The sequence below is a fragment of the Sturnira hondurensis genome, unplaced genomic scaffold (assembly GCF_014824575.4).
Source record: "Sturnira hondurensis isolate 20B ecotype Veracruz unplaced genomic scaffold, ASM1482457v3 Scaffold0024758, whole genome shotgun sequence".
Lineage (NCBI taxonomy): Eukaryota > Metazoa > Chordata > Mammalia > Chiroptera > Phyllostomidae > Sturnira > Sturnira hondurensis.
In genome coordinates this window covers 1,383,619-1,386,162 of record NW_028097389.1, presented here as the reverse complement: position 1 = coordinate 1,386,162, position 2,544 = coordinate 1,383,619, and the positions used below count along the sequence as shown (strand labels likewise).

Sequence of the window (2,544 nt, the reverse complement as noted above, 5' to 3'; positions counted from 1 at the left end):
TTTAAATCAGCTCTATTTCTCAGTGCCATTAATAACTATAGAATGTTAGATAAAAGTAAAACATATACTGTTTTCATTAAACGCAAAAAATAAACTAACAAAGTATAATACAAATATAGTTTAACAAAAATAATTTATGAACTAGAAACAGAAACTGATCAAGAATATCTACTTAACACCTAGAGCAAACATCATAGTTAATTTTGAAATATTGAAAAATATGCCTTTCAGTTTTGTGCAGTGGCAATATTGTAACCAATGAGGTTTATCTGAGGCGTGATTATTGCTAATTGAAAAACATGCCCTTCAGCCTGAGAACAAGAAACATTTGTTGTGACCTTTTCTATTTAACATTGTGCTGGAGATTTTAATTGGTGAAATAAGAAAAATCAATCATTATTTTATTTTCTCTCATCTTTAAATCTCTATCTATATTTTGTTTTGTGATTCTGGGTTTGCAAGTTAGAAAATATCATCTTTTATGTCACATATTCTAGGAGAGGAAATCAGAAGATCTCTATTGGATATTGTTTAAAGATATCATACTTTAAGTTTTCCAAATTAGTATTAAAACCAAGTATTACTAATACCTAACATAACTGAAAAAGTTCTCTAAATCTCTGTTGTAAATTAAAGGCTTAATTAAAACTTCTGCATAATTTTTTTATCCCCTCTGGTTACCTTTCCTCTGGTCACTTTCCCTCTGATTACTGTCAGATTATTCTTAATTTCATTGTCCCTGGTTATGTTTTGCCTGCTTGTTTGTCTTGTTGATTAGGTTCCACTTAAAGGTGAGATCATATGATACTTGTTCCTCACTGCCTGGCTTATTTTACTTTGCGTACATTTTTATAACCCATCCAGATTTTAAGGAAGCCATCTAATCCAGGAATAATATTGAGGATTTATTCTATGGTCTGTCTTTACCTGAATTTCACTTTCCATAATTTCAGTTATTCATAGTCAACAGCTGTCCAAAAATATCAACAGGAAAATTCTAGATTAAACAATGCTTTAACTGCATGCTGTTCTGAGTGACATGATGAAATCTTGCACTGTCCCACTCCGTCCTGCCCTGAACATGAATAACCCTTTTGTCCAGTCTATCTGTACTCTACACACAATCTGCCTATGAGTCACTTAGTTGCAGTCTCATTGATCAGATCAATTATTGGGGTATCATAAGGCTTGTGTTCAGGTAACCTGTATTTTAGTCAGTAATTCCACATTCACATAAATTTTATTGCAAGGTATTAGTGTAACTGTAGTTATTATTAGTTATTAATAATAATCTTTTACTGTGTCTAATTTATAAATTGAACTTCATCATTGGTATATATGTGTAAGAAAAACATAGTATATCTAGGGTTCAGTACTCTCCGAGGTTTCAGACATCCCTTAGGGGTCTTGGCATGTATCCTTCACAGATAATGGAGGACTAATAACGTGTGCGCTACTTAAAGCCACAGAGCTGTGAGAGGCTTCACAAAATAATTAAAGACTGAGGGTTGGAAGAAGAGAACCTTGGGGTTCTCTAGCATTATATTACATATAGGTGTCAAGGGTAGTAGAGAAATAGATATGAAGGGTGATGGCTCAAGAAAGCAATATTTTTGAAGAGAGAAGTAGCATGTTGGTATTTTCATGTGATGGTGTAGTAGAGAGGGAAAGATCGGTGAGTGAGAGTCAGAGTGGCATGTTATTTGAGAGATATTCTGAAGGATGAGGTCTACTATACAAGTGGAAGAAGAACGTGGACAGTTCATTTAATACATACAAAGCATTTTTAAATGGCTAGTACTAAAATACCAGCTACTATTCCTATATTATATTTATTTACTTTCAAGACTAAGATTGAATGGGACAAGATCCCAATTTGAGAGAGAAAGAGAAAGAATACAACAGACTATAAGGTGCTATCCAACATCAGTAGGACTCCATAGTACAGTCCCCTGATCCCCATATATGTCATGATGTACATACGGCAAGAATATTCTAAAAAATAACTTATGTAATATAAGAGCAGTCATGCACACAAGATCTATGAACACCAAAGACACTTACAATAAAAGTAATTTCAAATTGCTAGCCTCACACTTGCTTCTTTACATATGCCAGGCTTGGTAGTATAAGAATAGAGCAGAGAGAGGTCAAAGTGTAGTACTTTTCCTTACACTTATATAAAATCCCAATTTCTAGTAAAACAACTAGAAAATTATAAAATATCCCCAAAGTCCATAAGTATTTAATTGTGTCTAAGAATAAATCTGGTATTTTCGCCTAATATACTGAAACTGGGGCATGTTCTGAACTTCAAGTTTTTCTAATATCTTTATATTAACTTCACATTCTTAAAATTCTAAGAGAATTTTCTGAAAATTTTTGCCCACCTGGAAAAAGAAAAAAACAGAGCATTTCCTAGATGTAGTCATAACAACACCAGTTTTAATTTAAGTTGTAAGGAATAATTTTTTCCTAAACCATAAAATAAAAACTATCTGAATATATAAACTGGAGAGATACAAAGGAAATAAAAGAAATTAC

The 2,544-nt window shown here is 32.4% G+C and overlaps 1 pseudogene; it reads left to right on the top strand.

The window, feature by feature from the left end:
* The first annotated feature begins 229 nt into the window (after window positions 1-229).
* Window positions 230-393, top strand: LOC118981808 (uncharacterized; annotated as a pseudogene).
* Window positions 394-2,544: the final 2,151 nt, after the last annotated feature.